Raw genomic sequence first — 10,127 nt, forward strand, 5'->3', positions numbered from 1 at the left:
CACATTCCACAGAAATGAATTTTTACTGCATGGCCCCCCTACATTAACTGCCACCTCTCTTTTTGTTGTTTTTATCCACACAGCAAATATTTCTTAAGTATCTACTACTTTCAACTATTCTACATGCTACGTTAATTATGGTACTATCCTGGCAAAAAAAAAAAAGATCAGTAATAAACTCACTACATTTAACAAAAGTTTAAAGTGGAACAAATGGATAATAAAACACTTCTAGGAGTGTGCAGATATACAAAAAATAAAAATGTAGAATCAACATGCTGCTAAGTCTCTCTAAAGAGAACTTTAAGTATGGGCACCAAAACATTTAAGGTGCTTTTGAAATAAAGAAGAAAACAGTGTATAATCAAAAGCAGAAGGGCTTTAAAATAAGTTCCACCATTTACAAGGAGTACAAACTTAGACAAATTACTTAATCTCTCCAAAAGTGAAATATAAATATCTACCTTATATAAGGGTTGTTGTAAAAAATGAATAGTATATTAAATGCCCAGTGCAGTGCCTGGCATATACAGTAAGATCAGTAAGAACCTAGTATCATTAGATACATTTTCAACAAACGGGACACATTTACTGATGACTTTTACTCCTTAAGAGAAAAAATTCTTGTCAGTAAAATGTGCTGATGTTCTGAAAAATGAGATAAAATCACAAGTTTCACAGATGAGCACGTAATTTGACAATATATAAATCAGGATCATTTATCTTATACCAAGTTGGTAGACAGGAAACTGCAACTAAGAGGTAATATTTCATAAGGAGAGTATTTAAACAACAAAAACAATATATGTAATGAGATTACTAAAGACCTGAAGAGGGAAAAAAGTCCAAAATGTAGCTATACCTATTTGTCAAGGTGAAAAAGATCCTGTCTCCTCCCATTATTCTTCCTCCTCTTCTCAACTCCTAAAGGGAAGAAATATGTTCTCAGATATTGGCAGTCCAAAAAAAAAAAAAAGGAAGTCTAAAGTAACAAGGTAAACAAGCAAGCTATATATTAAGATACTAGCTAATTCTCTGGGTTAATGGGTTTTTCTAGTTTTACAAGCTTCACTTTAAAATACATATAATTTATATAATGTACCTAGGGATTAGGTCAATCACTCATTCCACATCTTACTCTGAATTAACTTAATTCAGACTAGCTAATAGTTAAGGGAGAAATAGCGATTTCCTTTGGGGGAGAGGTTAAGGGACAAAGGAAAGACAAATGCATGGGGCACTTGGGAGATGAGAAACCATCATTACCCAGTGGAGAAAACAACAGAGCAGGGAAAAGGAGGAGACTGTAAGAAGGTGTGCCCCAAGGATCATGGAACAAATATGATGATCAACATATCAATTACTCGGATCTTTCACCAGCAATAACTTGCTGGTGTGTCTCACTGAAAATTAAATACTGCTGTAGATTACCAAAACTTATCAACTGTAGCATTGTGAAACAGAAAACCTTATAATTTGAAACACTGAGGCCTGTGTATATGAAGTTGTTCTATTTTATGATTAAACTGGATTCAAGCAGTTAGTAAAACTGTTATCACTTAAAATTCCTTGTTTATATAATGATATCTTCTTATTAAGAAACAAACAATTAAGAATTAAAAGACAGAGGCAGTCAAGCTTACTTTTTCCCCCAAAAGTCCTCTTTCAAGCTTTGTTGAACTCCTACTTAAAAATGTAGGAATACATGAATTTCTCAATTTACCTAGCATACAAAATGATGCAGAGAGGCTCTCTTCCATCTTGAAGGGTTCCAGAAAGAACCCTTCTTAATAGATCTTCAGGCATTGCAAAGGCCCCTTAGAGTGATAACTAAACACACCAAGTGACTGTGAGTCAAATGCAAATCCTACCAACCTTCTGAACACAAGTTAAATGGGTTTCCAGGTCTGGTTCAGAAATAATTATACTACAAAGTTGAGGCAGACACTCTGTCCCATATCTAGTAATCTCACTACTGGATCTTGAGCCCATACATTGCAAAAGATGTCATTTACACAGTTAGGTGTTTTTATAGCTTAAGATGCATTATCACAGAAAATGTCTTTTTTGTTTAACCAGTTACCTTTGGAGCTGGCATTCATCGAAATGCTTTATTTTGTTTTTTAGTCTAAACCTGAAGGAAAGAACCCTTTGAAGAGGAAAGACAGAAGTTTCCTCAAATTCTTGTATTTTCCATTCCCCTTTCCAACCACATCTTGACAGGTATATGACAAAGCCAAAAAAAAAACCAAAAAACAAAAAAAAAAAGTGGAGGAGGGGATGGTAAATACGGATCTAATGGGTACAATGCACACTATCTGGGGGATGGCACACCTCTAACTTTGACTCAGATTACACAAAAGCAATTCATGTAACCAAAATATTTGTACCCCCTTAATATTCTGCAATTTAAAAAAAAAGTCCTAAATAAATGATGGCATTTCAATGCCTGGAAAAACATAAATAAATAAAATGCTTTCTACTTGAAGCCAGCCATCACTCGAGAGGTTCGACTACCCTGAGACCACCCCACTGCAAGGTCCTATGGAGAGACAGAGGCCACGTGGAGAGGCAGGAAGGTGCCAAACACATGGTGAAGTCTTCCTGAACCTCCTAACCAAGTCCTCCCTGCTGAAGCAGCCAAGTGAACGATCCCAGCCGATGCCGCATCAAGCACTGTGCATCTGAGCCTTCACGAATTTCTGACTCACAAAACTATGAGAAATAAAAGTGGTTGTTGTCTTAAGCCACAAAAAAAAAAAAAAGAAGAAGAAGAAATAAAGTTAGCAGTTCAACTCGGGAGCGCATTTTACATTAACAGGAGCATCCTACTTTAATCAAGTGTTCTTATTCTCAAGTGATAAAGCAAAGGGGTAAATGTTAACAATAGGTGATATGAATAAAGGTGGTTCTTTGCACTATTTTTATCTTTTCAATTTTATTCAATTACTATGAAACAGTCATCACTTAGGTTTAAAATATTAGGTGTTGACTCATACTGCTACCTGTATAACCATTAGTTCTTACAGGAAAGTCTGGAATTGATTACGCATTACCTCCTAGGGCCCGTCTCCCTCCACCACTGCAATAATACAAGTTCACTCATACATAATGTATATGGTGCTTGGTCTTGTCACATCTACAATGTTCTCATCAACCTCCATGCCTCTGTCCTCTAAATACTGAAACTACCAGTGCTAAAATAAACTTCTATTCCTATCTCAACTCCTCCCTCAAACCTCTCCATGATTCCTAATTACCACTTAAACGTCAAGAGGTTCTGCCAGGTCATCCTCATGGTAGGTAGGAGGGATTCCCCTTCCAGGCCCCCTGCAGGCAATAAAGGAACATATTTAAAACCTGCAGGGTACTTTTTTTGTTTTTGTTTTTTTTTTGTTTTGAGACAGAGTGTCACTTTGTTGCCCTGGCTAGAGTGAGTGCCTGGCGTCAGCCTAGCTCACAGCAACCTCAAACTCCTGGGCTCAAGCGATCCTACTGCCTCAGCCTCCCGAGTAGCTGGGACTACAGGCATGCGCCACCATGCCCGGCTAATTTTTTCTATATATATTTTTTAGTTGGCCAGATAATTTCTTTCTATTTTTTTTTAGTAGAGACGGGATCTCGCTCTTGCTGAGGCTGGTCTCGAACTCCTGACCTTGAGCGATCCACCTGCCTCGGCCTCCCAGAGTGCTAGGATTACAGGCGTGAGCCACGCCGCCCGGCCTAAAACCTGCAGGGTATTTTAAAACTATAATAAAACCAACTAAAAGTCTTTCTGCTGCATTATCACCAGGAGCTGGCAATTCTACACAACCTCAGTGCTAAAATACTCCTTCCAACCACAGCAAAGAGCTCCCACCATCACCCCTTAGTATGTGACAATGGTCGACTTCCCCCAGCCTACCCAAATCATTTATCCAGTAGTTCTTCTATTCCTTAGAATCTCAAAATAAAAACTAAGCTGATAACAACAACAAAGGCTAAGGACAATTAGTATATTTCCTATAGTTATTTCCAATTGTGAGGCATATCCTATCACTTTAATAGGAAAGTTCATGTATAATTTAATGTTATGCCTCACTGGAAGCAAAACTGAGTAGAGTCCATTTATATAATCCAATAAATTATGATTTAGTATTAAAATTGTTTTTAAAACAATAATCTAAACAAAAGGTTCAAAGCCATAACTGCATGCCTAGAGGCTGGAAAATTTGCCAAGATTTAGGGGATCAGTTTCAGCAGGATGGATGGGGCCCTACTAACAGAACTGCAACTGCGGTCTTCTTTGACTGCTCTGATCCCCTTGTGACTCACTCCAAGGCCCGGGTCATTTTTGTTACCATGAGAGAAAAAAAATCTAACTCAGCAGACAAAAAAGGACAGAAAGGGATACTAAAACAAGGTGTCAGCTCTGCCTCAGTCAACCCCACTGAGGGCCACGTTCTGCATCACAGGCGCTGTAGCCGCCGGGTGGGAAGCCAACAGATCAACACTGCTTGGCACCTCCCTGTCCAAAAGCTGCGTTCCTCAGCTGTAATGGATTCTCCTGATTCCATCGAATGGCAGGGAATGGCTTTCCAACTAGGGTATGCAGATAACTGAGAATGTACTGTATCGACAACCCGAGGGCATGGAACCAAAGAACTCGACGTAGCAAATTACTTCATATATTACAAACTGTACCTAGCTACCTTGCCTAGTTTGTGGCAAAAATCCAATTCAATTACCAATCTACTCAAAAGTCAGAAGAGTCCTTGTAGTTACATTGAGACACTATATTATGTAGATTAGGAGGTACCTATTAATTGCAGCCAGTAAAACATAAATACAATGTAGACAACAACGAAAATGAATAGTAATTACCTGTGGCCACAATAAAAACAAGCCCATACATATATTTCCCACCGGCCACTAAGGAAAACTAACTGTGCTAATGTGCGTGTAACGATACATCGTGGCTTATCGATATCTTAAAAAAAAAACACTGCCGATGGCAAATACATATTTTTCCCTGGTAGCAGAAATTAAAAGGAACAGTAAGATATTATGACTTGCCAGTTATTTGCTGCACTCCAATGCAAAACTGCCCATACTGCTGAAACTGAAAAAACTAAACCCAACAGAACAGCTTTTAGGAAAAAAAATGCGCTAGAAAGTCGAGCAGAAAAACAGTTAAGTTGCAACTGCCACCGCTGACAGCTCCGGCTTTCCACGTGATTATCGCCGTCACTCTAAACGCACTGAGAAGTTCGCCCCACGACAAAGGGAACAGGACAACCTCAACTCCGCAGGGCAGAGAAGGGTCCGAGAGGAAACTCCGGTGGGCTTGTGCGACGACGACGCTAAAGCACCAGCAGTTGACAAAGAGACGCAGGGTCTGGGTACCGCAGAGTTCGAGTTGTCCCTGGGAACGTAAAATACTTCCCCGAAATCCACACAGGGGAAAAATACATTCAAAAAAAAACAGCCCAGCATTAACTGCACCCGGAGCAGCGCGAGTCCGGCATCCAAGAGGTGGCCGGTCGCCTCTCGGGTCCGTGGGGTCCAGCCGCCCCTCCCACGCGCGACCCTCGGAGAGGGGCTGACCGTCGCCCTGGGCGCCGACCCTGCCACCCCGTGCCCCGCACAGACGAGCCGCCGGGGCCGGGACACGCCCCCAGGAGAGGCGACTGTCCCCCGAGGGGCGGCTCTGCCCGGTGTCCCCGCAGCCCGCGTCTCGGGGCCTCCCCGGCCGCAGCCCCGCGGCGCTCGCTCCGCGCCCTCACGGCCGCCCTCGGGGCTCGCGGGTCCCCGGTCCCGGCCCCTCGCGCCGACCGGGGGTCCCGGCTCTCCTTCCCCCGCGCGGGGAGCGCCGACTGCCCGTCCCTACCCCGCTTCCCCGTCCCGCGGCGCCGGGCGGGGGCGCGCAGGGCAGCATCCACGCGGCAGACGAGCGCCCGGGACGCTCCGGCTCCGAACCCACCTCCAGTCGGGGCGCCGGGTCCTGGCCCCGAGCCCGGCTTCCGCCCGGCGCGGTCGGCGCTAGCCAGCGGGACCGGAAGTCCCGCCCCCGCCGGCTCCCGGCCCGCCCCCTGCTGGCCCCGCGCGGCGGCGCCCGGCTGGGCTCGCGGGGAGGACGCGGGAGAGGGGAAGCCGCGGGCACCGGGCACCGGGCACGGGGCGGACAGGCGCGGCCTGAGGGGGATCCCAGGTGCTGGACTCGCAGTGCTTAAACAGGGCTCGTCCCGGGAAAACCAGCACAAGTTGGTTCCCCTCCCCTGTCCCCTGACCGTGTGACAGATCAATCCAGAGAGAAGTGGGCACGGCCTGAACCAGACTGTTTAGACTGTGTCGTCCCGGGAATTTTCAAGGAGTCGCAGGGAAACGCAGAGGGAGGATAGCCATTAGGGCTTAGTGACACAGATGCCAGCGTCCTAAAGATCTGTCAGCGCCCCTTTGCCAAGGACCCGGGGACCTGGTCTGTTTCTTTTAATTGTAGGAGATAATCCCTGTGCACGTCCAAATAATTTTCGTGCCAGCTGAAGATTTCTGCTGCTTACAACCAAGATAATCGAGAGGAGGGTATCTGTGTCACATCCTTGTTTAAGACAGTCTGCCCCGAGAGTCCCTACGGAATGGGCGCTGAGCTGAATGGCAACCGGGCCAGGTGTGAACACTTAACCCAAATAGGGCTGGAGGGTCTCTTATGCACGGATTTTGGAGTTCACCTCCCGAGCTCCCATTAGTCTTTCTTCCAAGCTTAAACAGAAAGGGCCATGTAAGTCTAGGATTAGGCCAGGCATGAGAGCAATGTTCAAAGCCAGTGGGGACAGAGGGGGAGGAGGGAGAAGAAGGAAGTAGGGACAAGGAGCAGATAAAGATAGGAAAAGAGAAGAAAGAATTATCCGGGAGGTGGTCATCTTAGTTCTCTTCTTTACAGTTTTTGATTCCCAGTCCCTTATGAGATCCAGCTGAATTTCCTGCTTTTGAGTTCTATGAAAATTGTGTGTCCTTCCAGCAAATTCCCCATTTTTGTAAGATGAGTTTTAGCAGGTTTCCATTCCTCCCAATCAGACACCAAGCCATCAATTCATGAGCCACACTGCGGCCTGCTCGTTCTGTAAGAGAGCTCTGGAGCCAACTTCTCTCCTCCGGCCAAGGACAGGAGAAGGATTTTCACACCGCCATGGCTGTCTGGTCCCTTCAGGAAAACTATCGCAATTACCGTGGGGCTGGATGACTTTAGTGTTAAAATCCCATGGGTAGGGAGAATCATGCAATCAAAGTGTAAAGAGACCTTGGAAACTATGTATTTCACCAAAGGAGGGAGCAAATGTCCAGCTAGGCATAGTGGTTTCCCCAAGGCCAAACAGTTCCATCATCCCAGACACAGAACTAGTTCAAAATCTTCCCTCTCCCGGTCCAGTTAAGTGATCTTTGAGTGTGGAAAGAGTGCAACACCCTGGGACTACAAAACCCTTAAACGTGCACTATTCGGCACACCCACCTCCTGGTCTCTGGAGTTTACCTGTATCTGTATGGTGGCATTAGCCTGACTACAGAATGTGGGGACGGTCCCTGAGCCGCGACCGGGTCCCCTGCTAGAACTGTCTGCATTTGTGTCTCCGCAAGTGGCCCTGCCGGCATTTCTCCTTTGCCAGTTGCTCTCTGCTAGACTTTGCAGATAGGGATGACAGAAAGACACTGGAAGGCTGGCGGCAGAGGACGGACTTGCTCGTTCCTGTCTGCTTCCTATGTCCCCTCAGCGTCACCTGGAAGGGCCCTTCCCCTTGGGAATGGCTGCGAGGACGTGTTTCCAGCTTTTGCCCTACTTCCAAAAGCAGCCTTATCTGGCCCCTCGGAATATCTGCTGCGGAAGGGCAGCCCCTCCTCAGAGTCCCAGGTCCCCCTTCTGCACACCCCGCCCTTCCGTCTGTCCCCGCAGCCCTCGAGCCGTGCGGCACCTGCAGCTCCCGGCTCTCCGTGATCTCAGGGCTCCGTTTTGCCCTTTCGGTTGTCCGAGAGCCACTTAACCAGCTCCCGAAGCTGAATTCTCTCTGTTACGGTAACCACTGTGCTTTCTTGTCCTTGAGCGGATCTTGGCGGACACGGGGAGCTAGAACGTGACCTTCCTGAAGTCACAAACCATGTTTTATCTGTCTCTGACCCCACACACTTAGCACAAGACCTAGCCTATCCTGGTGCTCAATGAAGGTTTGTGGACTAAATAACGAACAAGTGTTATATCAACGCATTGGCTAAGTGAATTGAGACAAATTCCTGAACACTTAACGCCAATCCCAACTCTCCCATTTTCAGCAAACTGCCTCGGTTTGCCTTGCCAGGGTCCCACTGTGAGCAGCAACCCCCAGCCCCCACCGCCACCCGCCACACAGAGGGGTCTGTGCTCGGAGAAGCAAACGCAGCCAGGACCAGCCACATCCCGAGGCGGGCCACCATTCGTTCACGGAGGTTTGGAAACAAGAAGAGAGTGTTTGGGTTTAAATGATTTACTAAAATCATTAGCGTCTGGCCTGCTGCCCACCCAAACTCTGGCAAAACATGCACCGCTTTCTGACGGGGACTCCGAGCAAGACACTGAGTGGCTTATTTTAGTTGGGTCAGAAAATATAAAAGAGCATCTTTCTGGGAATATCTACACATGAAGGAAATCGCATGCCGCACTTTAAATGCTAGGCTATATTTCTGCAAGGAAAGTTAGTTGTGATAAAAATGAAGCAAACGATACCTCCAAGTACAGCAGAGTTGCACAGGGTCTTGCATGCAATTAGTATTTGTTAAATTCTTCTGTTGGTGCTATTCAAGTTCTAATCTGCGACGAAACCGTCCGAGAGAACTCAGACTGCTCTGGATCCCCTGGCAAGCACACGAGAGATAAAATTTTGAGACAGTATGCTTTTTGATATACTTTTCCATCCTGGCCACTGTCTCAATATAAACTCTCTTGTTTGGCTTATTATAGAAGCCTGCAGACTGGACTTCCTCCCACCAGCCCTGGGCCACACTCCACATTGCTGTCAGTTATTTTTCCAAAACCCCATTACTTAGTGCAAATCCCAGCTTTGTCAATTACTAGCTGTGTGACCTTAGGTAACTTACCTAACCTCTCTGTGCCTCGTTTCATCATCTTAAAATGAGGGTGACAATAGTACTTACCTCACAGAGTTGGTACAAGGTCTAAATAAATCAATACATCTCAAGGATTTAGGACAATGCCTAGCACATTGAAACTGCTATTTAAGTGAGAGCTGTCATTACTATGCCTGGAAACACGAATTGGTTTCATGTTGCTTAATGGGATAAACTCCAGCTCCTTGGCATACATGGGTTTTCCTGCTCAGAACTTCCAATTACCTTTCCAGAATCATCCTCCACCTTTTCCCTTTCTGCCTCTCCCCTAGGTTACCTGTCTCCTCACCCTTCTGACAAAATCTACTTTTCTGTTAGAAAGTTCCGTGAAATGTACCTGTAATGACTGTTGTCACCACCACCTCTGTCTTTCCAGTCTTTTGTGTTTGAATGTCTTCACCACCTCTGTCTTTCCAGTCTTTTGTGTTTGAATGTCTTCACGTGAGTTTTCCTTTGCGCCTGAAATGCCCTTTTTCTGCCTCTTCTACAACTGACACACTCCTGCTCAACCTTCAGGACCAGCTCAACCGTGACTCAAGCCTCCCGACGCTCTCCAAAAACAGGTCGCGAGTCCTGTTCTCTGGCCTCGTACATGACGTGACATCTCTGCAGTGTCAGTGGCCACACTGCGCGCTGTCTCACACATTTACCTCTCTCTCTCTTCCCACGGGAATTCAGACTTCCTGAAGGACGGGGAATGTACCAAAAAAGATTACTATGTTTTTCAGTGATTGATGTAGCCTGTGTCTGTTAAATGACGAGAAAATGAACAAATAAATGAATAGATTTAAACAAGCCACTCAAAACAGGCAGAAGGGATGGTCCATTATGTGAGACCTTCAAGCAGCAGTGAATGATGATCTTTCACCACTGCTTTAGTGAGAAGTGGATTAGAGTTTGGACCAGATGACCTAATTTCTGACGCTGAGATTCCAAGAGAATCTGGGAAAGAATTTGTCTATGTGTATTAATAATGTATTTTGCCTGACGTAAATGAA

General features: G+C 45.6%; 1 protein-coding gene across 9 annotated transcripts in view; it reads right to left on the bottom strand.

Annotated features, from left to right (window-relative positions):
• Window positions 1-9,529, bottom strand: part of DISP1 (dispatched RND transporter family member 1) — a 136,628-nt gene extending 127,099 nt beyond the window's left edge. For 2 of the 9 annotated variants that reach the window (XM_045537069.1, XM_045537068.1), the window contains exons 1-2: window positions 5,870-6,000; window positions 863-924 (exon numbers count right to left, since the gene is read on the bottom strand). The gene's annotated coding sequence lies outside the window, so the exon portion shown is untranslated. Of the gene's footprint in view, window positions 1-862; window positions 925-5,869; window positions 6,011-8,728; window positions 8,857-9,466 lie in introns of those variants that run through there. The other 7 variants (XM_045537077.1, XM_045537066.1, XM_045537071.1 and 4 more) reach the window with 6 other exon arrangements.
• Between the last annotated feature and the right edge of the window lie 598 nt (window positions 9,530-10,127).

This window comes from Lemur catta, chromosome 25 (assembly GCF_020740605.2).
Source record: "Lemur catta isolate mLemCat1 chromosome 25, mLemCat1.pri, whole genome shotgun sequence".
Taxonomy (NCBI): domain Eukaryota; kingdom Metazoa; phylum Chordata; class Mammalia; order Primates; family Lemuridae; genus Lemur; species Lemur catta.